General features: G+C 48.5%; 1 protein-coding gene across 5 annotated transcripts in view; it reads right to left on the reverse strand.

Annotated features, from left to right (window-relative positions):
• CUX1 (cut like homeobox 1) overlaps nucleotides 1-24,883 on the reverse strand; it is a 470,594-nt gene that overhangs the window by 343,335 nt on the left and 102,376 nt on the right. The gene's annotated exons all lie outside the window — the stretch shown is intronic.

Consider the following 24,883-nt stretch of genomic DNA (forward strand, 5'->3'; position numbering starts at 1 on the left):
ACTGCAGGTTGAGCCTGGCAATTCACTCACTTTCCCTTCAAACTATGGCAAAAAGTAGGCCAGAGAGAGACTCCAGCATGGCTCCTGGGTCTCCCCCGACCCGCCCTCCTCCCAGTGAGTTCCCCAGGCAGCCTGTCAGGTCCAGGCCTCCATCAGGGCTCAGGTTGACCGGAACAGGCTGCCCGGCTGACTGTATCCCTGGAAACAAGCTCAGATTGGCGACAACATGCCCCAGCTTTAAAAGAGCCACCTGCCTCAAGGAAGCCCAGCTCCCTGCCCTTTTCCTTCTGACTCTGCAGATTTACAGTATGCAAATAAACTGTGAGGAGCTCTTCACTACAAGAGAAACGGAAGGGGCCGGCCTCACTAATGGATTGCTGTGTGACTCCGTGACTCCGGGCAAGTCATTTACCCTCTCTGGGCTTGAAGAACTAACAGGATGGTCTACTGATTGCCAAGACAGCTGTGCCACCATTCCCACTGTGAGGCATCCTTGGGCTAGACAGGGGTCTGGAATCCCTCAGTGAACATGGGCACCACAGCATTTAGTCAATCAGCCAAGCAACAGATGTGGACTGATCAATAACATGCCCAACCAAGGATCTGGGAGGACTGAAGTGCTGGTCTTACCTTCCCAGAGCTTACAGTCTAATAAGAAAACACATTCACTCGCAAGTTAAAGGACAAAGGAATCAAATGACAATATAAGAAATAGAACAACAAGAAAAAACACACACACACATACATATGTGTGTGTTATATTGATATATATCTTACATTGATATATATACACATATATATATCAATATAAGAAAATACTAGAAGAGCATCTGTAATTCAGAGATCGAAGGAAGGAGGACATCTGGCCTCCAGGCAGAGCTGCGCCCAGGAGTAATAACCCCTTACTCCTTCCGTCTCACCTGTGCGTGCCCACAGGCACCACAGCCTGCCCTCCATCACAGGCACCCCTGGTGGGAGCCAGGGACTTCATGGAGTGTGTCTCTGGGTGAGCTTCTCTTGCCAACAACACTCAAATATTTTTTCCACTGGTGACACCAGACTGGAAACTGGCCAGCTTTGCAAACACTAAAACCTCCTTTTTTTTTTTTCTTCTTGAGACAGGGTCTCCCTCTGACACCCAGGCTGGAGTGCAGTGCTCACTGCATCCTCAACCTCCCAGGCTCAAGCAATCCTCCTGCCTCAGCCTCCTAAGTGGCTGGGATCACAGGCTTACACCACCATGCCCGGCTTTTTTTGTTTTACAGACGGAGTCTCACTCTGTTACCCAGGCTGGAGTACAGTGGCACGATCTTGGCTCATTGTAACCTCCACCTCCCGGGTTCAAGCAATTCTCTGTCTCAGCCTCTCAAGCAGCTGGGATTACAGGCACCCGCCACCATGCCTGGCTAATTTTTGTATTTTTAGTAGGGATGGGGTTTCACCATGTTGGTCAGGCTGGTCCTGACCTCCTGATCCACCCACTTTGGCCTCCCAAAGTGCTGGGATTACAGGCGTGAGCCACCGTGCCTGACCCCAATTTTTGTATTTTTTATGGAGGGGTCTCACTATGTTGCCCCAGTTGGTCTCAAACTCCCAGGCTCAAGTGGTCCTCCGGCCTCAGCTTCCCAAGTAGCTGCGACCACAGATACCCACCACCAATAATTTTTGTATTTTTTAGAGGCGGGGTTCCACTATGTTGGCCAGGCCACTCCTGGGCTCAAGTGATCCACCCGCCTCAGCCTCCCAAACTACTGGGATTACAGGCATGAACCACTGCACCTGGCACAAAACCTCCTTCTTTAAAAAAGACTGCTCACATTCAGGATGTGAAGCTGCAGAGTGGCTACACAATCGTTAGGACGAGGGTTAGGTGTGGGGCTGTGCTCGGCTTTAAATGGCCCAGGGGACTGGATGTTGGGCCCGTGACATAAGCACTGCCTGACCAGCCTTAAAAATCCCTCCACGCTGTGGTACATCCACACAACGGAATACTAATTGGCACTGAGAGCGGCCACACTGCTGAATTGCAAATGCACTGCGCTAAGTGAAAGAAGCCAGCCTCAAAGACTGCATGCGGTATGATCCCTTTATGTAACACTCCAGAAAATACAAAATGATGCCAACAAAAAACAGATTCGTGGTTGCCATGGGCTGAGAGTAGGGGAAGGGACTGACTACATAGAGGCTTGGGAGAATGTGGGGGGAGAGTGGAATCATCCTATATCTTTTTTTTTTTTTGAGATAGAGTTTTGGTCTTGTTGCCCAGGCTGGACTGCAGTGGCATGATCTTGACTCACTGCAACCTCTATCTCCCAGGTTCAAGCGATTCTCCTGCCTCAGCCTCCCAAGTAGCCGTGATTACAGACATTGTACCACCATGCCCAGCTAAATTTTGTGTTTTTAGTGGAGGCGAAGTTTCACCACATTGGCCAGGTTGGTCTCAAACTCCTGACCTCAAGTGATCTGTCCGCCTCAGCCTCCCAAAGTGCTGGGATTACAGGCGTAAGCCATCATGCTTGGCTAATTTTTGTGTTTTTGGTAGAGACGGGGTTTTGCCATGTTGGCCAGGCTGGTCTCCAATTCCTGACCTCAGGTGATCTGCCGACCTTGCCCTCCCAAAGTGCTGGGATTACAGGTGTGAGTCACTGCACCCAGCCTGTCCTCTGTCTTAATAGTGGTGGTGGCACATGACCGTATGCGGTTGTCAAAATTCATCACAGTGGACATCTGAAAAGCGTGAATCTTACTGAGTGTAAATCTGACTTTTTAAAAAAATCTCTTCCCCCAGTGAAGACCTGATTGACACCCATATCTCCAGGCCAGTAGATGAGGATGAAATGTAACCAAAAAAAGGCTCCCAACATGCTGGATATTGGCCAGGCACAGTGGCTCATGCCTGTAATCACAGCACTTTGGGAGGCCGACACAGGAAGATTATTTGAGCCTGAGTTTGAGACTAACCTGGGCAACAGAGTGAGACCCTGTTTCTGCAAAAAAAATTAGCTGGGTGTGGTGGCACACACCTGTGGTCCCAGCTACCCAGCAGGCTGAGGTGGAAGGATCACTTGAACCTGGGAGGTTGAGGCTGCAGTGAGCTATGATCACACCACTGCATTCCAGCCTGAGTGACAGAGCGAGACTGTGTCTCAAACACACACACACACACCCCCCAAAAAACATGGATATCAACCTTTTGTACTGACTGATATCATTCAGGCCTCATAAGTAGCTAGATCCAAATATTTACTGCCATCTGTAATTCAATTATTCACCCTTCTCCTGGCTTTTCTGTGAGGGGGGAAGGGCAAGAGTGTGGGTAGAACAGATGAGTTAACAGAATCTTCTCAACGTTAAAGACGGTCTCCTATGATTTATAAAAATCTTTGCTGTCTGCTGAACTCACATTTGCTAGAAAATGCTGGTGGTGATGAAGTAAGCAGAAATCTACTAATATTTGTATCATTAGGTCGGGCGTGGTGGCTCTCGCCTGTAATCCCAGCACTTTGGGAGGCCAAGGCGGGTGGATCACTTGAGCTCAGGAGTTCGAGACCAGCCTGGCCAACGTGGTGAAACCCCGTCTCTACTAAAATTACAAAAAAAATTAGCCAGGTGTGGTGGCACGTACCTGTAGTCCCAGCTACTCGGGAGGCTAAGGCAGGAGAATTGCTTGAACCTGGGAGGCAGAGGTTGCAGTAGGCCAAGACTGTGCTACTGCACTGCAGCCTGGGAGACAGGGCGAGACTCCGTCTCAATTAAAAAACGCGATTTTGATTTATACCTTTTCCCTCATTCTGAAGGTCCCCCACAACCTCGTCACACCCCATTTCCAGGGACTCGGACATGTGAATAACCCTGGCTTATGCCAAAGCTTGGGCGATCTTTGCTCAAAAATAATCCTATAGCCACCAGGTTCTGCCTCTATCTCTGTCTCATGCTGTGATAACCTGGAGATGGTTTTTAGGTCTAAACACTGATGGTAAGATTCATTTCTACCACTTGAGCCCCTCCAGGAGCTAATGTCTTTCACAGGGGGAGGATCTGGGGGCTGGGGTGCTGACACCCCAGTGCAGGGTCTTCAGGGGGCCACGCAGCACACACTCCCCAGGCATCTACTTTGTGACAGAGACAGAGACATGCAAACCACAGCCCCGGAAGGGGACATATCCTCAATCAACATCTGGAGGAAGGGACACAGAGGGAGGCCACGGGAGGGGGCCCAAACTGGCCTTGGAGTAAGCATTCCAGGTGCTGTTTCTAAATGCAAGTCCCCAGGCCCTTCCCCGGTGACTGTGTCTCACTAAGTCTAGGGTGGGGCCCAGGGACAGTATTTTTAACAAGCACACACACACCCAGGAGGTTTTTATGATTAGCCATGTTAGGAAAACGCTGACACGGGGGAGTTCCTGCGTGCCTGGAAACGAAGCTGCTTGCTTAACCATTACGGTTCTGAGAGCCGGGAACCCTGACTGCCTGGTCTCCACCTAGCCTCCATCTAGCCAGTCCCACGTAGCTAGGGCAGAAAGCAAAACCCCAAAGCGAGGAGGCCGGTGGGGACGGCAGGGCTGGCGCCTAGGCAGCTTCCTCCGCTGGCCCCCTGCCACCCTCCGCACAAACACAGCCCGGCTGCCGCCTCCAATCCAGACCACCCACAGTAGCCGGGCATGATGGCCGCGGGGCTTTCCTCTCTTCTGTCCCCTGCACTTAGCCCCCGCTCACCCCTCGAAGGACAACCTTTTCTCCTATTTATCCGGGAAAACTCCCAGGGGATCCTGCCCTAACTTCCTCCCCGGGGTTCCCATCTCCTTGAGTTCCCTCCTGTCCGCCTACCAGCCCAAGTGCCTGATCTCATCTCCCTCCAAACTCTGTGACCTTCATCTCGCTCTGAAAATGACATTCGCACCCCTCTTGGAATAATCCCTTTCTCCCCACCCCTGTCACACCTGGAAACAAGCTTGGGGCTCCCCCTTGTCAGGATGGGGAAGTCCCCATTCTTAACCTGGTCCGTCTACAGATGCACCCTCCCTCTTCCCTCCTCACATCCTTCTCAGCCAAGTGCTTTCAAAACTGTCTCGATGCCTCTATGCTCCCAGTTCCACAGTCACAATCCCCCACCTGCATCTCCTGGAACAGTGTTTTCCTGCCCTGTGGGTTAAAGTCTGTCTCCACTAGAATGTAAGCACTGTGAGGGCAGGGACCTTGGCCTTCTGCTCACTGCTGCAGCCTCAGGGCCTGTGCAACTGCCTGGCACACAGCTGGTCCACAACAGATCATTGTTGAATGGGTAAGACATAACCACTGCTTCCTTGTTTTAAGAGCGTATTTCTTGCAAAGTCCTCTAAAACAGCGTCCCAGCTGTTCCGGCTCCACCTCTGTCCCCAAACATCCATCTGCTGCCAGGCTGTAGAGTGTAACGTCGGCTGGAAATGTGAGCCTGGCCATGTGACTCCCAAGTGTGTACCCTCTGACACTTGGCAAGGCCTTAGACAGGGTGAAGTCCAAGCTTCACTTGGCCTGAGTCCCACCATCGTGTGCCATCCCCAACACCACCCCAGACTCCTCACGCCTCGTGACAGCCCCACACCATTGCCACACCAGGTTCAGGTTCCTGCACATCCCCAGAGCCCTGTCTCTAGCTGCAAAGGTCTGCTGGGTGCTGCCCTCTCAAGAGTTTCATTTACTACTTGAGATCAAAATGGTGGATACCATGCCAACCTCCCCAGCTGGGCCAGGAGTGCCCGGAAAACTGCAGGGCACCCACAGCAGACGTGCCAGCATGTCCGATGGCAGGACACAGAGCTGTGAAAGCGTGGACAGAGCCGGGCCTTGTTCGTTCATGCACGGCACTCTCCAAGTCAGATCTGTCCCAGCAGCCGTCTCACAGATCCCCTCCACCCACTCCTATAAGTGGACCCTTCCTCCTCTTCCTCCTCCTGCTCCTTACCCCGGGCAAGGCTGTTTTCACCTCTACTCCTAGAGAACACGGCAAACCCAACTGTACTTTGGCCAGAACTGACTTGAAACAAACCCGAAAGTTTACTTTGGAAGGGAGTTAATAATAAAGGCTGGAAGGCATCTTCAGGGCGATAAACACCTCCTTTTTCCTTTCTCCCAGCCTTGGCATGGCACCGTCCCCGGGGGGGAGTGCTTTCTGGGACACAAAACTGCAAGCCTCATGACAAGAGCCAGGGAGCCCAGAAACTGGGAAGGAGGAAGAGGACAGAACGTGGATGGAGCAGGCGACTTCGCGAAGAGCCATAAAATGTGTTTCTCGTCTACCGTCTACCGAAAGCTGAAAAACCCTTTCTTTAACTCATGAGAGGCTCGGGGCTGAGAGCTGAGCTTTTAAAAGTCAGATTCGTGAAACCCTGCACATTGCCAGGAAGAAGGAACAATAATCCCTCCACCCCAAAGTTTCTAGAAACAAATACAGAAATAGAAGAGGCACTTCTTTGAGTCCAAACTAAATTATTCTGTTAAGTATTGAAGGTTGTCAGAGAGATACAACCAGAATAAACATCTCTGATAATGAAAGCGCATTATAGTGAAAAGGTGGCAACTTTTTAAAACATGAACTATGCTATCTCTAAAATAAACAAAAATAAGACAAAATTCTCGTGACTTTTAGGCTCTAATTTAGGTGGAAAGGAAGTCAGAAAGAGATTTTCAAATTTATACTGTACAACTTGACCTTTAGATCATCGTTACAGTGTGGTGAATTCTGAATTTCTGTTTAACATACTATTAGCCTTTGAACAGTAACAGGCATTCTATTTCACAAAGAAACTAAAGATGCCACAGACCTGCTGACAACTATATTAAGGTTCCATAGGATAGAAACAACTTCTCTTCTGATTAACCACAGGGATTTCAACAGGCTGTGATACACGTTTTACATGGAAAACATTATTAGCCAGCTGATGGGGGTGAAGGGAAGAGAAAATGATCAAACAAAGCAAACTTCCTCAGCACGCCATACATGATCTTTCTGGCTTTTAAAATACCCTAACATCGCTTTTTAAACTTTGATGACAGAAAACAGAAAGAACTATTTTTTCATCATTTCAAAGGAAAGCGCTACAAGATTTTCTAAATTAGGGCTAAAAGACAGAATGGCTATTTTTAAATGTCTGGTTAAAAATTAGAAAGTCTCAAAGGTAAGCCACAAGTATGCGAACAAACCGAGAACATTGCTATTTCTGTTCAAGTACCAAAGACTGCAGTAAATGAATGAATATATTCATCTTCACTTTATGATCAAAACGGTCAATGGGAGGTAAGAAATCTAAAACTTACTAAAACAGAAATGTTTATTTCCTATACAACATGACACCTACTGAAAATTCCATAGAAATTTGTGCAATCTTAATATCAGAAGTATTTTCTTCGGCCAGTTCTAATTTTGAAAAACAGAAAGAAAAGCTATAAAGTCCATTAAGAAATCTTAATCTCCATGAAGACAATGAATAATGTGAGAATATGAACTTAATAGCGTTTGCCTAGGAAAAAGGTAAATAGCGCCAAATTCTTTTTTAAAAATCTAATTCTTTTTTTGTTGTTGTTGTTAAAAAAGGAAAATGTCCACTTAGTATAAATACTAACAAAGGGTCTGTATTTTTTTTTTTAACTCCTCCAAATCCCTGGAATAATGTCTGCCAACTAAAACACCTACTATGAATTTAGTAATGGGTTATGCAAACATAAATTATAAGGCCAGACATTTTAAAAGGGAAAAAAAAAAGGTGATTTATCGAGGCACTGGAGACACGGTAGGAGAGAAGCAATATTTCAATTTTCCACATATTCCTCAGCACTACAGATGTGTTCATGCAAAAAGAATTTTAAAATAAAAATGACTCTCGGCTCTTCTGGTTCTAATCTATCAGTTCATTTACTTGAAAAGGGTTATCAACGAATTCATTTCCCACACTTATAATTGAGAAAATTAATATGAAGCCAAACATTTTATCAAGTTTCAAATATGAATGAAAAGCGTATCTCACGATCTAGTTTCAGTAAAAAGAAAAATACAAATATCCCTCCCCTTACGGTGCAAAAAGAGTTAAACCACATGTTTTGTTCTTAAATTATTAGCCCTAGAACCTACCCTGATCCTGTTTTACTTTAATTTCTTTATTTCTATTCACACATCACTTTTCCGTGTCTCAATTCACTGTTAAGTGAAGTGAACCAGTACTTTTTCTTGATTGCGGCAAAGCAATCATTTAAATACATATGAAATACCTTTAATGGGTTGTAGATATATAAGCAAAATAAATGAAAATATACTTGTCTACAACTTTTAATTCAAGGAAACAGAAGCTACCACCCATCTCCGAATAGATCACGGGAGCTGTACTGGCCCAATGAAATTCCCCGACCACACATCAACCAGGCGGAAATCTTCATTTCTCTTCACTTTGCCAGTGGCTGACAGCTTCACAAATGGTCATCTTCAAAAACACATGTAACCGAACGAGCTGATCTCAAGAAAAGGCTTGAAAATGCTGCGCTCATAAGCGATGCACGTTTCAAAATGCAAAAGTGCAAAAGAACATCTCTGCACGTATTCCCGGCGCTGTGATTTCCTCCCCGGAGAAGGCTAATTTGAACACACATGCTTGCACGCGATATGGGTTCCTGGCACTTTGATTATGTGAACACACCTGACCCCAGGGAAATAGGCTGAGGCCGGCCCCATATTTCAGACAAACCAAACAGCCAATAGACAGTAATGGCTTTAAGCTACTGATGGCCCGGGCCAAAAATGAAGCCGCACTTAATCTTCTGAAGGAAACTGTCAATGTTAGGAGGCCCAGGGCCGACCTTTCCCTCGATCTTAATCACAGCCACCTATGATAACAGAGTGAGGTTTATTTTTATGCCTGGCTCCAGACACAATGATCAATCCTTCAATTTTGACGATTTTGTATCCCACACAATGAACCACAGTAAGTGAAGCCCATGTAGATGGGTTCTGTGGATCCCTCGAGTCAAATATATAGAATGAAATTCACCTGTGAAAGAAATCCAAAACAATCAATCAAAACTCGAAAATGCTTTCTAAAGCCTCTCCAAATCTACATATTCAATGAGATTCCAATAAAAGCCAATTTAAGATTTCCATCTAAAAAATAAGAATTCCTGAGGGGCACGGTGGCTCACACCTATAATCCCAGCACTTTGGGAGGGACTGAGCCCAGGAGTTTGAGACCAGCGTGGGTAACACAGTAAGAACCCCTCTCTACAGCAAATACAAAAATCAATCAGACACAGTGGCGCATGCCCGTAGCCCCAGCTACTTGGGAGGCTGAAGTGGGAAGACTGCTTGAACCCGGAAGGCGGAGGTTGCAGTGAGCTGAGATCGTGCCATTGCGCTTCAGCCTCAGCAACAGAGTGAGATTCTGTCTCAAAAAAAAAAAAAAAAAAAAAAAAACCTTCAAGCAGCTTTGCCACTTGTGGGCAGTGACACCCTAGGCAAGTTACTCACTCCTCCTCTCTGGGCCTCAGTTTCCCTCTCTTTGAAACAGAAATAAACACTGTACCTGTTTCGTAGGGATCCTGTGAGTGTTAAGTTAGTTAAATGCCTTTTCAGTGTTTAGAATAGTACTGGATATGCAGTAAGTGCTCACTAAATGTCAGCTGCCATTATAAGCTATGACGGCTGTGTCCCTGAAGTTACCGAGCCCTACAACAGTCTTCCTGGTTCACCCCATTCCACACACAATGGGACTGCCAGGAATATCTGCTGCACACATCAATGAATTCTGGGTAGGAAAACCCCAAGAGACAGAGGAGATGATGCCTTTTAAGAAGAAAGGGATGTGCCTATATCTTGGGCCCACAGGCAAGACCAACAGGAATAAGAACACCTTTGGAAAAGAGAGGAGCCTCTTGTTGCAAAATTTGTGGCTCTCGGCCACACAGAACCTCGGAGTCCCGCTCTGAAATCCAGGCTGGAGTGCAGGGCGTGATCTCGGCTCACTGCAATCTCTGCCTTCCAGGTTCAAGTGATTCTCCGTCTCAGCCTCCAGAGTAGCTGAGATTACAGGCGCCCACCACGACACCCGGCTAATTTTTGTATTTTTGGTAGAGACGGGGTTTTGCCATGTTGGCCAGGCTGGTCTCAAACTCCCAGCCTCAAGTGACCCGCCCGCCTCAGCCTCCCAAAGTGCTGGGATTACAGGCATGAGCCACCGCACTCAGCACCAACACCTCCTTTCTTAGACTGAACAACAGAAAGGACATGGCTTGCTCAGATCTTCCATTCATTCAGTGGCCAAGTCAGTATCAGAATCTAAGCTTCCAGATCCAACATACATACTCCTTTAAGGACACCAACTATATAACACAATATCTTCTTAAAATACTGGGCCACAAACAAAATTACAAGACTCTGCATAACAGGCCAGTCATGCGCCTTGTAAACTCACTTTTTATGCCGCTCACATTTGCAAGTTAAAATGAAAAGCCAATGTTAGTCAATAACATGCTCAGTGACTAGCCCCACCCACCCCACACGCGCCGCAGCCCCCTAGCCAGAGAAAGGAAAAATAAAGACAGCAAGTATCAGAGTTAGCATGGCTTGGCATCCAATTGTCATTTTCTTGACTGTCATAATCTCAAAGTGGAAGGGGAGATTTTCCCATGCTTTGGCTTATAACCAATTCCGTAAGTTAAGAAGGCTTTCTTAGGGCAATGGCAAATTCTAGGCTATAACGATATGTTCCTTCCTAAGTACACTCCTACAAAACGTTCCCCCTGACATATAGAATCCTTTAAATGAGTATGCCACTTCAAAGAAATACTGAAAAGCGATTTTTAAAAAATCTAATAGAAGAGGAATCGCTAATGGTTAAGTGACTAAAAATTAAGCTTCTGGGCCAGGCGTGGTGACGCATGCCTGGAATCCCAGCACTTTGGGAGGCCAAGGCAGGTGAGTCACCTGAGGTCAAGAGATCAAGACCAGCCTGGCCAACATGGTGAAACCCCGTCTGTACTAAAAATATAAAAATTAGCCGGGCGTGGTGGTTGGTGCCTGTAATCCCAGCTACTAGGGAGGCTAAGGCAGAAGAATAGCTTGAACCTGGGAGGTAGAGGTTGCACTGAGCCGAGATCAGGCCACTGCACTCCAGCCTGGGTGACAAGACCAAGAATCTGTCTCAAAAAAAGAAGAAAATTTGGCTTCTGGAACCTGAAGGAGGCAGGGTGTTCGGGGATTATATGGCCTCATTCCCAGGAGTCTGTCTGCCTAGGAAAATCCCAGTAGGTAGGTGGGTGGCTTACACTCTGTTAAGTGGCACCGATGATACTTAGCTCCCAGGGTGACTTCCAGGGGCAGAGAAATGATTGTCATGCACTTAGCATAATGCCTGGCTCCTAGCAAGTACTCAATAAATATTAATAACAGCTCACCACAATTTCAACCAAATCATATGGCTTTCGCATTTAGCTGTTACACCTTTAAAATCGTGCTCAACAAAGTTGTTTGCCGAGAAGAGGCACAGAGTGCTTTTCTGTGCCGAAGTTATTATTAAATCCTACACAGAATGACGTTCTCCATTCAGAATGCATTTCACTTGAGGTTATTGACCAGAAAGACAAGTTATGGGCTACTCTCAAAGAATAGCTTCCAAAAAGAAAAGTCCAGCAGCAAACATTTCCACTCTATGAACAGTGAAACTAATGCAAAGGGAGAGAAAACTCTAGACACATATGGAAGAAGGCAAGTTTTTATTTTACTGTATCTATTCAAGTCCACAGTAGAAACGAGGATCTACCATAGGCTTTAAGAATTTTTTTAAGCGTTCATTTATAGCTTTATTTTATTTTTATTTATTTTGAGACGGAGTCTCACTCCGTAGCCCAGGCTGGAGTGCAGTGGCGCGATCTTAGCTCACTGCAACCTCTGTCTCCCCGGTTCAAGCGATTCTCCTGCTTCAAACTCCTGAGCTCAAGTGATCCATCAGCCTCAGCCTCCCAAAGTGCTGGGATTCTAGGTGTGAGCCACTGGCCTCAGTCAGATTTATAGCTTTAAAGTCCATCTGTGAGGCCGGGCACAGTGGCTCACGCCTGTAATCCCAGCACTTTGGGAGGCCAAGGCGGGCGGATCACAAGGTCAAGAGTTCAAGACCAACCTGGCCAACACAGTGAAACCCCATCTCTACTAAAAATACAAAAATTAGCCAGACACGGTGGTAGGTGCCTGTAGTCCCAGCTACTTGGGAGGCTGAGGCAGGAGAATTGCTTGAACCCAGGAGGCAGAGGTTGCAGTGAGGCAAGATCGTACACTGCACTCCAGCCTGGGCGACAGAGGGAGACTCTGTCTCAAAAAAAAAAAAAAAAGGAAAAAAAAATGTCATTTGTGAACACAGTTTCTCAAAAGAGTAGATTTCGGTAACATGAACACAATAAGCCATTCATTGACCTTCTACTTGGTGCCTGGGTTGTTCTGAATCCCTATAAGAGTTCATCCAGCTCATAATGACTCGGAGGTCGTTGTCATCATTCCTATTTTTTGGGAATATAGATATTTTGGGAAAATAGAGGCTCAGATGTGATAGAAAGCAGCATGTTTTCAACTAAAATTCCAGGGCACATGAATCTAATGACAGTGCTTCCCTTTTGACAGTTATTAAATGCTCAGATAATGCGTCTGTTATACTTAAAATAGCCCTGTAAAAACGGCTGGACACACGAAGGAAGCGACACACGGCTCTCAGGAAGGAAAGGGAATGCCGGCCTTGTTGACGTTTCAGCAAGGGGCGGGGGCAGACACAGCAGCCGTCCTGAGATGCTCCCGGAAGGAAAGAGGGGCCTGCGGGGTCTTCAGATGCCACCTGCCACCTCTGGACCAAGCCCCACCATGGCTCTGACCACTTCCAGTGACAAGGAACAGAGCAACTGGGAGATTAGCTCCTTGTTAATTACCTAAGAATTAATTACCGAAGAATTACCTAAGAATTTCTGGGCCTTTGGCCCAGAAAACAAACAAACAAAATAAGGTCTCTTTGAAACTCCAGAATTCATTGACTATTTTTTGTTTTGTTTTGTTTTTTTTTTTTGAAGATAGGGTCTTGCTCTGCCACCCAGGCTGAGGTGCAGTGACACAATCATAGCTCATTGCAGCCTCGACCTCCTGGGCTCAAGGGATCTTCCTACCTCAGCCTCCTGAATTACAGGTGTGCGCCACCATGCCCCACTAATTTCTTCATTTTTTTGTAGAGATGGGGTCTCGCTATGTTGCCCAGGCTGGTCTCAAACTCCTGGTCTCAAGCAATCCTCCTGCCTCAGACTCCAAAGTGCTGGGATTACAGAAATGAGCTACTGCACCTGGCCAGCTGAATTTTCTAACGCCCAAATTAAATAGCATCCCTGGTATTAGAAAGCAGAGAGACTGAATGTGATGCTTCAAAGTAAGTGAGTGGTTAGAGCCAAGATGATCAGGGCTTTACATGGAAGAAATGCGGGGGACTCCACTGCTAAAAGCTTGCCCAAATTTATCGATGGTTCAAAATGTGCACTAAAAACTCCGTGTGTGTGTGTGTGTGTGTGTGTGTGTTGTGTTGACAGGTGATACAAAAAGTCATTTTGCATTCTTAAGATCAAAAAACATTCTCTGACTCCCCGAAGTACCTTCGCCCATCCTTGATCACTCCCTACCATTTTGTCCTGTTTGAGCTCTTACCGCCACCTGAAATTATCTTGTGCATCATTTGTTTATTTGGCTGTTGCCAGATCTCTGTGAGATCTGGAATCTTCTCCCTCCATCCCTGCTGTAGCTGACTGCCCCTGGCCCTAGAAAAGGGCTCAGCATCACTTGTAAAAGAAAGGAAGGAAGGAAAGATGAGAGGAGGGTAAGTGTTTATTGAGCACCTCCTATATGCTCTGTGCATCTGAATTCATTTCAACCTCCTGGGTGAAATGGGATAGCACCAATTCTTCCTGCTTATAGATAAGGGGATCACGTCTTAGAGCAGTTTCCTGTGACCTTGCTGAAGGTCACTGCCTGTCACCACTAACTAGCTATGCATTCTACTCCTCGCCTGAGACTGCACATTGAGCCTCCAGGACCCCTTGAAGTAGGCAGGGTATGTTTTTGCAGATGAAGAAACTGGGGTTAAGCTTCTGTCCCAGTGCCATGGAGGTCACAACACTATTAATGCTGTTGCAGCAAATGAAGCCAGGGCTTGACTAGCACTCAATGTCCCTGGGCCCAAGCAACTTTCTCTTCCCTACAGGCCCCCGCTGGTGCCCTCCAGACCATGCGGCAAGGTCTTGCTGGGATGTCAGGGGATAATGCAGCCACCCTCCCCGACTTCGGCCCCAATTAGGTTCAAATTTCCTTCATTACTGGGTCCCACTCAAGGCACCTCTTCTCCCTTAGGGACCGAAAAGAAAGAATGTCTTGGGTTGATAAACTGACTTAAAGAGTTTAATTGGTAACAGTTAAAAGTTCACTTTTAATTTTTAAACTTTTTCTACTTAAAAGCTTATTATAACTTAACAGTAGGTGATTCCAGAATGATTAAACACCCAAGTTGATTATTGGGGTTTTCTCATTTTGCCAAACCCTGGAGTGGCCTTTTTAAAACCAAACTGCTGCTGCAAAAAATGAAAATTCACAAGATACTTTTCTGTGGGGAGTTTTTTCAGAGGATGAGAGAACAACTGAGTAAGAAATCTCTTTAGGGGTTTCTGACACCCCCACGAAGAGAGGAATTCTTTTTAAATTTAGTTTTTTGTTTGTTTGGTTTTGTTTTTTTGAGACAGGGGTCTCTACTCTGTCACCCACATTGGAGTGCAGTGGCGCAATCATGGCTCACTGAAGCCTCAATCTCCTGCTGGACTCAAGCGACCCTCCCACCTCAGCCTTCTGAGTAGCTGGGACCATAGGTACACACCACCACTCCCTTCTATTTTTTTGTAGAGGCGAGGTCTCACTATATTGGCCAGGCTGGTCTCCAACTCCTGAGCAAAAGCAATCCGTCTGCCTCAGCCTCCCAAAGTGCTGGGATTATAAGCGTGAGCCACTGCATCTGGCTGGAATTTTTTTTTTTAATTACAGCTTTATTGATATATAATTTATATACCATGCCACTCACCCTTTTAAAGTACACAGTTCAGTGGCATTTGGCGTATTCCAAGTTGTGCAAGTGTCACCACTGTCTTATTCCAGGACGTTTTTATATTCCAAAAAGACACTCCACACCAACTCTCAGTCATTCCTCTCTCCCCTCACCCCAGGGATTTCTATCTCTATAGAAACCTACTTTTGGCCAGGCACCGTGCCTCACGCCTGTAATCCCAACACTTTGGGAGGCTGAGGCAGGTGGATCATTTGAGGCCAGGAGTTTGACACCAACCTGGCCAACATGGTGAAACCCCATCTCTACGAAAACTACAAAAAAATTATCTGGGCACAGAGGCAAGGCCTGTAGTCCCAGCTACTTGGGAGGCTGAGGCAGAAGAATTGTTTGAGCCTGGGAGGCTGAGGCAGAAGAATTGTTTGAGCCTGGGAGGCAGAGGTTTCAGTGAGCCGAGGTTGAGCCACCGCACTCCAACGCGGGTGATGGAGTGGAATTCTAGCTACAAAAAAAAAAAAAAAAGCCCCATTGTGTCACATTAGGGCTGTGGGTAGTGAAGCCAACTCAATGGGCTCAATGTGATGAAAGCAAAATGAGGCTGGGCTTTTCACTCTTCTGTGTGCAGTGGTTTTAGGGTCTAATAAGGAGCAAAACAAAATGTGTTGATAACAGAGAAGAGAGTTCGGTGGGTAACACTAACATATCAAGGAGTAGCTGATGATGGCTGGCCGCTGTTTTGTGTTTAAAAAGCATCAAAGGCCGGGTGTGGTGGCTCACACTTGTAATCCCAACATTTTGGGAGGCTGAAGTGGGAGGATTGCTTGAGCCCAGGAGTTCTAGACCAGCCCGGGCAACAAAGTGAGACCCCATCTCTATCCAAAAAAAAAAAAAAAAAATTAAATTAAACAGGTGTGGGGGTGCATGCCTGTAGTCCCAGCTACCCGGGAGGCTAAGGTGGGAGGATCATTTGAGGCTGGGAGGTTGAGGCTGCAGTAAGCTGAGATCATGCCACTGCTCTCCAGCCTGGGCCATGGAGCAAGACCCTGGCTCTAAAAAGAAAAAAAACAAAAACAAAAAGAAAAATGTCATGGGGGATGATATGTGACTTTACTAAATCCTCATGACAGCGCCACGATAGGGTTACGATGATCGCCCTCACTTCATCACCTGACTTGCCCAGGGCCCTGGGGGGCGTGCAGGGCCATGGAGCCCTGGTGACTATCTCAGGGCAGCCTGTGCACCACGTGTCCACTGGAGTCGCAACTTTATTTTTAAGTGACTCTCTTTTTCCAGGCTGAGTCACTCTGGTGGTGTCTATATAAAGGCTGTCGAGGCAGTGACTAAATGCGTTTGGGCCCAGGCCACAACTATATATTACTACCCTCCACTCCCTCACCCATTCTGCTAGCTGCTTTTCTCACTGAGAGTGAAAAACGAATCATAAAAGTTCACAGCGTCTTCCCATCCTCTGTCTTCCTCACCATGGCAGAGACAGCGTCGGGCGCGTGGCTTCCTGGCTTACCCCGTACACGGTGCATCCTGATCAATAAAAAGGAGGGACCCCTCCCCTCACCGCGCCTGCCAGGGTCAGGAAGGAATCCACAAATCTAGCCCATTTCAACGACTGTAAAAGATTCCTTTGCAAGTCCTATCTCAAGACAACTCCCAAGCCTGAATTTTTACAACTGCAACCAGGGAACACAGAAATCAGAGAAATGCGCCAGGCCGGCGTAGAAGGGGTAGAGGAAGACGCTGGCACCCGGGAAAGGAGAAGAAAGTGGATGGCCAGTTCTGTGAGCAGCAGAGGGTGCTCCCTGTTGCAGGCTGGGCGTGCTGAGCCAGGTGTCCCCGACAGTCAGGGCTGCCGCCGCAGCCAACAAGAGCCAGGATGGAGACCTGGGCGTGATCACGTGCATCTGAGCAGGACAGGTGTCGAAAGCACAGACGCAGACTGAGCACCGCGGACCAGGCATCGTTGGGATTAACGTTCCAGAGATCAAGACATGTGGAGGCAAAAATACATCAGGGCAAAAAATGACCAGCGATGGCCCCTGAGCCGCAGCTCGGCTCTCCTCCCAGAGCAACGGGGTCTGTTTCCGAGGAGACAAAAATTAACCAAGCAAAGTCCTGCAGACAGACACCCAAAAAGCCTTCTGGAGTAGGACTGGGCTGACTGACGTCACCAGGATGAGGGCTGGGGATGGTTTCATGATAAAATCACAGCATCTCAGGAATGTGGTTCTCCTCCTCTCTTTCCTCCCATCAGGGAAGGTTCCTCCCATACTGAAAAGAAGCAGAACAAAACCCAAAACCATCCCTGCGCTCTTTCTGGAAGCAAGCCTAACACAGACGACCATTTATTGGAGAGCTGAGCATCACATTCAAATAGCAGAGCCCTGAAGCCAGGCCAATGTCGCAGGAGCACTGGGGGTTTCTCCAGAGAGGACCCCACGCCGGGTTACCTGGTCTCTAACCTGCCCAGCCACTCTCCATCCACTAACTCCTTACAGCCAGGCCAGTGAGCCGGGGCTGCAGGTCAGACGTGCTGCAGACCTCCTGTGATCTCGCCTCCAGAAGAACTATGGAATCACACACGCGGGAAATCGGTGTTCGGCCACGATCAAAGCCACGGAAAAGCAAACGGCAAACGGAAAGGCTAAGAGACACTTTCTGGGTTTGCAAGAGCTAGGCTTTCAGCCTCCACTGCTCACATACATGATTCTAACACCACCAGGCTTCCAGAAAGCTGCCGCTGCTCCCTCCTGACATGCTGTGGCCAGCCCAGTGCAGAGGTGCTGCCCTTGCTGCTAGCCCGTGGAGCCCCTTGTCACATCAAGTGGCCTTGCTCCTTCACCCATCTCCCACTCCCCAGCACACAGCCAGGGCCAGGCACACCTTGTCCCTGCCCAGTGCTCAGGCCTTGGTATTCATCTGTCACCCACCCCAAAGCTCTAGAGTCCCCCCACCCCTTTCATCCCCTTCCACCCCAAGGCACAAGGAGGAGGAGGAGGGTGGAGGTGACCCACGTGGTTCTCCTGGAATGGTGAGCTGAAACTGGGACTATGGGCCCAGAGAACTGTGTTCTAAACTAGGGCTGCAAACATGTGCATTTCTCAGGGGCGTAGGTCCTTAACTTTCATGGATATTTTAAAGGTTAAGAACCAAGGCTCAAAAAGCAGAACTGTTTATCTATAAAAAGGGTTACTGAGCCATATGTGGCTTATCCAGAGAACTTTATCACCGCTGACATAAGAGTGTTTCTGTGGGGAAAGTCTACAGTCAGAAGATTCCAGTCATTCTATCCTAGCACTTAACACGCTCTGCTATTGGGTTCTATTTGCTTGCTAAGAAAGATAAGAAACTTTTTAAAGAATGGAGATAGGGTTTTATTCCCAGGGCCAAACTGTCTGGCACATGGAAGGTGTTCAATAAATATTTGTAAGATGATTAACTGTTATTACAAACCAACTTTTTTTTTTTTTGAGACAGGATCTCACTTTGTTGCCCAGGCTGGAGTGTAGTGGTGCGATCATGGCTCACTGCAGCCTCAAACTCCTGGGCTCAAGCCATCCTCCCACCTCAGCCTCCCAAGTAGCTGGGACTATAAGTGTACACCACTATCCCGGCTAATCTTTTGACTTTTTGTAGAGATGGAATCTCACTATGTTGCCCAGGATGGTCTCAAACTCCTGGTCTGAAGCGACTCTCCCACCTCAGCCTCTCAGAGCGCTTGGATTATAGGCGTGAGCCACCGTGCCTGGCCCCAAACCGACTTCTGAAACACTTTCAGCTGAAACTACCCATATTTGTTCTTATTTTTTTTTAAGTTGCCGAGCTAAGGCCGAGTGCGGTGGCTCATGCCACTTGGCAATTTGGGAGGCCGAGGTGGGGGGATTACTTGAGGTCAGGAGCTCGAAATCAGCCTGACCAACATGGTGAAACTCCATCTCTACTAAAAACACAAAAAATTAGCTGGGTATGGTAGTGGGTGCCTGTAATTCCAGCTATTCAGAAGGCTGAGGCAAGAGAATCACTTGAACCCGGAGGCGGAGGTTGCAGTGAGCCGAGATGGCACCACTGCACTCTAGCCTGGGTATCAAGAGCAAAACTTCGCCTCATAAATAAATAAATAAATAAATAAACAAACAAAATAAAATAAAATATAGAAATTCCCCAAGCTAGCTCTGAGGAACAGAAATCCACCGTATCTCATGAGTTACACGGTGAGTATCCCCCGGTTAATACTAGTAACGAACATAAGCTAAACTCTAGGGACAGGCCTGTGTGTAGCCCGTCACATACAGGCACATGGGTACGTACATACACATATGTGCACACAGCAACCCTGTGAGCGGGGCCCTGTCGTTACACTATTTATAGATGACAGAACTGGGGCTTTGGGAGGTATCTGCCCCAAGAAACACAGCTACTAAGTATGTCGCCTGCAATAAGAAATACAAAAAGCAGAGCTGGGCGCAGTGGCTCACACCTGTAATCCCTACACTTTGGGAAGTCAAGGTGGGAGATTTAGCTTGAGCCCAGGAGTCTGAGACCAGCCTGGGCAACAAAGTGAGACCCGGCCTCTACAAAACATAAAATTAGCAGGGTGTGGTGGCACGCACCTATAGTCCCAGCTACTCTGGAGGCTATAAGGGGAGGATCGCCTGAGCTCGGGACATCAAGGCCACAGTAAGCTATGACTGTGCCACTATATTCCAAAAAAAACCCAAAAATATAGAAAGCAATATACCCTAGAAACACTCCACCGCCTATTGTGTTCCATGATGGATTCTTAATTCAATAGGGAATGGATGCTCAGTTAGAACATTTAAAAACGTTTTTCTTTCAAATGGACTCTGTTTTTAGATTCAAAGAAAATGTACACAATTTTATCTGCAGAGTAATTGCAATCTTCTGCAAATTACAATTTCTGGATTAAAAAGACACCATATCAAATGATGACAAACATATTAATCTAATGATATAAAACTGAAACTGTGAAAAACTAATTCTAAAAAGAAAACCTTCAGCCGGGTGCCGTGGCTCGTGCCCGTAATCCTAGCACTTTGGCAGGCCAAAGTGGGAGGACCCTGCACGAGCGCAGGAGTTTGAGAGTAGCCTGGGCAACAGCAAAAGGCTCTGTTTCTACCAAAAATTTAAAAACTATGGCCAGGCGCGGTGGCTTACACCTGTAATCCCAACATTTTGGGAGGCTGAGGCGGGTGGATCACAAGGTCAGGAGTTCAAGACCAGCCTGGGCAACATGGTGAAACTTCATCTCTACTAAAAATACAAAAAAGGTAGCTGGGTGTCGTGGCACATGCCTGTAATCTCAGCTACTCAGGAGGCTGAGGTAGAAGAATTGCTTGAACACAGAAGGTGAAGGCTGCAGTGAGCTGAGATCGTGCTACTGCACTCCGACCTGGGCAACAGAGCAAGACTCTGTCTCAAAAAAAACACATAAAAATAAAATAAAATAGCCAGGCATTGTGGTGCCACGTGCCTGTAATCCCAGCTACTCGGGACACTGAGACGGAGGGATTCCTTGAGCCTAGGAGTTGGAGGCTGTAGTGAGCTGTGATCGTGCCACTGCACTCCAACCCAGGTGACAGAGCAGGATCCTGTCCCCAGAAAAACCCTTCAAAGCTCCAGCCATCTTGGCGCTCACCTCCTGATGTTCTTGTGGCTTCTCCCGCCTGTTGGAGTCCCAGCCACATCCCCATCAGAGCCCACCTTTTCCCTCCTGGACTAGAGCTTTTCCCAGTGACATCTGGGAAAGGCCAGTCTAGAAGGTGAAATCTCCAACAGCAGGTGAACCTTACTCCCCACTGAACCCTCACGGGTGCCGAATCCTCCTCGTGGAACACATTAGACATTCATCAGACACTGAAGAGCCTTTCCTCCTTTCCCAGAACAAAAGGAGACCTGGGCATTTCCACCAAGATCAACACTCTTGGTGTCATACCAGCAGGACCACCACCAGCCCTGGCTCTGCCACGCTGTGCCCTGGAAGGTATGGAGCCGTGAGGATTGTGGGCTGCATCCATAGGGAAGAGCCTGGTAAGCCAGGCTGTCCTACCCCACAGGTGAAAGCTCTAAGCAAGCCCCATTTCTACACATGCAACATCCCGACATCACCTCCATGATTAGTAATCAATCCTGCGGTGTGGCCAGAGGAACAGCCAGTGTCGGGGCAGTGGTGGCTCCTCAAGACCGAGACCCCAAACAAATGGTGACCCAATGTCCCCTCGGGGCGTAGGCCAGGCACTGAGCTGAGGCTCCACATATGTGCTATCTATACACACACACGTACTGTCACAGCCCCGCCACTCACAGACACCTGCTGTCACAGGGAACAGCAGGAAACCCCGCCTCCTGCACACCCAGCACACTCCAGCCACAGCCCCCGGCTCCCAGCATCGCTCTGCACACTCCAGCCACAGCCCCCCGCTCCCAGCATCGCTCTGCACACTCCAGCCACAGCCCCCCGGCTCCCAGCATCGCTCTGCACACTCCAGCCACAGCCCCCCGCTCCCAGCATCGCTCTGCACACTCCAGCCACAGCCCCCCGGCTCCCAGCATCGCTCTGCACACTCCAGCCACAGCCCCCGGCTCCCAGCATCGCTCTGCACACTCCAGCCACAGCCCCCCGCTCCCAGCATCGCTCTGCACACTCCAGCCACAGCCCCCCGCTCCCAGCATCGCTCTGCACACTCCCGCCAGAGCCCCCCGCTCCCAGCATCGCTCTGCACACTCCAGCCACAGCCCCCCACTCCCACCACCGCTCTGGCCTTATATGACTTCAAAATTTCCAACAGGAGGGCCGGGCGCGGTGGCTCATGCCTGTAATCCTAGCACTTTGGGAGGCTGAGGTGGGTGGATCACCTGAGGTCAGGAGTTCGAGACCAGCCTGGCCAACATAGTGAAATCTACAAAAAATACAAAAATTAGCTGGCTGTGGTGGTGGTGCATGCCTGTAATCCCAGCTACTTGGGAGGCTGAAGCAGGAGAATCGCTTGAACCCAGGAGGCGGAGGTTGCAGTGAGCCGAGACTGTGACACTGCACTCCAATCTGAGCAACAGAGCAAGACTCTATCTCAAAAAATTAAAAGAAGTTTCCAGCAGGAGGCTCTGGCTGCTGACACAAGTGAAGTGGGTCTCGCCTTGGACTTCCCACATGGGCGCTCCACAGATTTCCAGGTTGGCCCTTGGATGGGAAAGTGCATGGGGCCGGCGGGGCGGAAGCCTACAGCCAGCTCCCCGTTCGCCACCTCCCCAGGACCTCAGGCTGCAGTGAGACCCTCCTTACTACAGCGAAAGATGAGGAAGTGGGCGCCACCCTCCACCCACTGGCAGTGGCGGGGTCGGGGCCAAGCAGGTGGGTTCCAGCCCCCTTCTCCATGAAGACGAGTCTAAAAATGTGTCCTGAGAAGAAATGCCCCAAGTGGCAGGTACCTACCAGGCTGCCGCCTGCCCAAGCCTCTTCCATTTATTGGGATCAGAAGGAGATAAAAACGCCAAGTTTAAGGCCAGGTGTCTTTGAGTAACTAATGTGGAATTCGACACAAGGCACGATGGAGGGACAGGGCTCAGCAGAGTACAAGCAGCATTTATCAGCACAGCATATGGGACAGACAGGGTGACCGAAGGGGGACATGCTCCTCTCCACTGTCACTAGGAGTTGGGGACTTCTGAGGAACACCCGGGAATCTAGGCCTCTTGGAGCCTCATTCTCTGGCTGATTACACTCGTGTATTTATTGTCTGTGGCCTCAGAAGGATGGCCTTGCCCCTCTCAGATTTTCTTTTTTTTTTTTTAATCATAGAATGTTTTCTTTTTTCTTTTTATAACAGAGATGAGGAGTCTTGTTATGTTGCCCAGGCTGGTCTTGAACTCCTGACCTCAAGTGATTGCTCGCCTCAGCCTTCCAAAGTGTTGAAATTACAGGCGTGAGCCACTGCGCCCAGCCAAACCTCTAAGATTTTCTATGGAAACCGGCGGACATGTGGTCACCGAGGAAAGGGCAGTGACCATACAGAACGGCGGATGGCCACTCGCTACAGAAACAGCACTACAAGGAGCTCACGAGATGGATGTGGCGGGGCTTGGGCTGGGGAAACTGAGTCAAGGACAAGTTCTCAGGAAACCAGAGTTCCAGGAAAGTCTGCTCTGAAGCCGCTGGAGGCAACAGAAGAAGGATGTTCTGTCCCTAGCTCTTTGTTTCCTCTTGTTTTCACTCATGGCAAGGCTGACACGGAGAATAGGGCCCCCCACTCCCCAACACGGGCAGAGAAGGCAGCAACCCTCAAGCACCCCCAGTGACTCCCATCTTCATTTTTGGTCTCGTGAAACATGGAGTACCCACATTTAGAGGCAGGCGGAGGTGAGCAGCGAGTGTGAGATTTGAACCCTTAGCTGGCTCTGTGGCCAGAGGCTGCCTTCTTTCCACTCTGCTACCAAGCTTTCTCCCAAAATATTTATTCTGAAGACATAAGGTTATTAATTTGTTTTCCATAATGATTCATGCCAGTATTCCCTTGACTAGCAAGCCTCCTTTGAAACATTTTATATGAGTCTCCTTTTAAAAATGCAATTCACATATAATTTCCCAGCAATATTATGTAAGAGAGGGGCATCTCTCTTAGAACGGAGCTTTGCCTCCAGGCGTCTTCCTGGGTCCTATAGGGAGGAGCCAAGAGCTGTAGATTCCCCAAGCCCAGAAGCCGGGCCGAAGTTGTGGGCTGCTGCGACCCCTTCCCATACAAGGGGAAGCAGTAAGAGAGGCTGGGGTCCGAGACCACGGCATGAGTGCCATGGGGACCAAACTGGCAGACGTCACCCGGAAAGCCATTCCTGCGACTGCTCATCTGCCTGCAACACGTGTGGATCTTTCTTCTTTTTCTTACTAAGCCTCTGATAGGGTTGAAGGGAAGGAAGAAGCGGCCCAGGAAATGAGCAGAAAAATACCACCCCAGCAACTCAACACTGTCCCCCGATTGCACACTCACGAGAGAAAAAACAGGAGTATGTAAAAGGCACATTTCCACTGCCCTTTATGGCATATTTCAAGAAACAGAGAGGCATTTAAAAGGCCTAGCAGGCGAAATGTCTGTTTTACAAGAAGCGTCAGGCGCGTTGCTATGCCCAGATGCGTGCAGTCTTCAGACACTGCCCCAGCACCAGGGAAGCAGGCCCCAAGGGCCTTCCACCCCACAGGATCCCTTATGGACATCGGTGGCTTGCTAACCGACATGGGACAGGGTCTGGGACGAACTCAAGGGTCTGAGACACCCACACACCTGCCCACGTGTTCTTACAGATCCAGCTTGTCCAGTATCTGCACCTGGAATTAGCTCTGGCTTTCTTTTTTTTTTTTTTTTTTTTGAGACGGAGTCTTGCTCTGTCGCCCAGGCTGGAGTGCAGTGGCCGGATCTCAGCTCACTGCAAGCTTCACCTCCCGGGTTTACGCCATTCTCCTGCCTCAGCCTCCCGAGTAGTTGGGACTACAGGCGCCCGCCACCTCGCCCGGCTAGTTTTTTGTATTTTTTAGTAGAGACGGGGTTTCACCGTGTTAGCCAGGATGGTCTCGATCTCCTGACCTCGTGATCCGCCCGTCTCGGCCTCCCAAAGTGCTGGGATTACAGGCTTGAGCCACCGCGCCCGGCCTAGCTCTGGCTTTCATACTTCCAGACAACCTATCAATTTCCACGTCCCCACGGCCTGCAGGGTGGCATGCATTCTGCTGGAAATGGGGCTGAAGACATCCGGGGAAAGAAACGGGTTGTCTGCCGACCGCGCAT

This window comes from Chlorocebus sabaeus, chromosome 28, assembly GCF_047675955.1.
Source record: "Chlorocebus sabaeus isolate Y175 chromosome 28, mChlSab1.0.hap1, whole genome shotgun sequence".
In the NCBI taxonomy this organism is placed as follows: domain Eukaryota; kingdom Metazoa; phylum Chordata; class Mammalia; order Primates; family Cercopithecidae; genus Chlorocebus; species Chlorocebus sabaeus.